Source organism: Myotis davidii, unplaced genomic scaffold, assembly GCF_000327345.1.
Source record: "Myotis davidii unplaced genomic scaffold, ASM32734v1 scaffold1146, whole genome shotgun sequence".
Classification (NCBI taxonomy): Eukaryota; Metazoa; Chordata; class Mammalia; order Chiroptera; family Vespertilionidae; genus Myotis; species Myotis davidii.
Window position 1 is genome coordinate 632,752 of NW_006296974.1, and position 1,694 is coordinate 634,445.

Sequence of the window (1,694 nt, forward strand, 5' to 3'; positions counted from 1 at the left end):
AGCCAGGCCAACGAGTGAGGAACAAAGAGCCGCAGCTTCAAGCAGCTGGAGGAGGAGGAGGAGGAGGAGGAAGAGAGGACAGCTGGGGACCCCTGGACACAGGCGCCCAGCCTGGAAAGCGCCTGCCTCGGGTAGATCCCGCTCTCCCGCTCGGGGTCAGCGGCGCGGCGCTGCGACAGAGTTTGACAGAAACCCTGGGGGGAGAAAGCAGGACGTGGGGCGCCACCAAGAAAATGCACGCAGGTCCCGCTGCAGCTCGGAGCTGGAGATCCGGCTCGGCGGCGCCCGGGCGGCGGCCAGTGACAGCCCCGCGCCCGCCCGCAGGCTCCCGCCCCGGCCCCACCCACCTGGACCAGGCGGCCACCCTGCTCCCTCAGGGCGCTCTCCGAGGACTCGGCTTCCGGTGGGCTCCGCAGGCTGCAACCCGCGGCGACACGGAGACTTCACTCCTCCATCCTGGGACCCGGCAGCACGTTACAGACAGCCGTGCACTTCCTGTTTGAAAACACAGGGGAGAGAAAGAGCGAGAGAGAACCCAGTGTTGGCAGAGTGGAGGGAGGGGCGCAGGCCGGCGGGGAGGGCGCCCGAATTCCCCAGGGCCCGGGCCTCCCCCTGCCGGCCGCCTGGCCACCAGCCTAGCGCGCATGGAGCCCTTCCGTTTCCAGCCCCTGCCGAGGTCTCCCCTCCCCACATGTACCTAAGTCAATCCGCTACAGGCTTCCTCCCCGCGCTCTGAGCGCGGTCTGCCTTCGTTTTCACCCGTTCCTCTCCTCCCCACCCCCGCCCTTGGAAAAAAAAATCGCCTTAGGGAAGGTGTAAAGACAAGACTGAGCCTTCGCAGGGGAGTGGAGACTGGGTTTATGCAAAATTTTGAAGTTAACAGCTACATCCCAATATATCCCCTCCAGCCCCTCTGCTTTAAGAGCTTCAGGATGGGAAATTACTTGTCTTGTGCCGAGATGACTCAAAAGAGTGTGCACACAGCTGCCAGGAACTAAGGGGGGAATGTATTCCGGGTTCCTAGGATCTCTCCTCTTGGGAGCCTAACCCCAACACTTACATATACCAGTTTCACACAAAAGACCATCGTGTAGTGCATTCTTTCAGTATTTCTTTGTGCATGAATCACGGAGCAGTTCCAAAGTTCTGGGTTTATGTTCATTTTGTTAACCTCTGGCTTAGGTGAACTTCAGGGTAGTGTTTAAACATTAGTAAACAGATGGTTTACGAGTCTGCCATATACAGAGTGTGCCAGCGTCAGAAGTTTGTATGTGTTCAGTGCCCGGTTCTGGGCTGTAGGTGTGGAGGGCTTCATGGGTACCCTGCCTGGCCTTGCACACACATTTATCAGGTTACAGGGCTGTCTCCAACAAACGGCTCCTTTCCTCATCAAGCTGATGGCATAAATAAAAGTTATTCATGTCTCAAAACTAAACACGGAGAAGAGAACATCAAGGATGATTATTCTACATTAAAAAGCTAAATTGTGATTGAACAGATAGACATAAAGCTCCTACTCAGTGCTAGACAGCACCTCGTTTTAATCTCCTCTTAGTCTAAACCAGCGGTAACGACCCTTTCACAGGGGTCGCCTAAGACCATGGGAAAACACATATATAATTATGTATTGTTTTTGTGATTAATCACTCTGCTTTAATTATGTTCAATTTGTAACAATGAAAATACATCCTGCA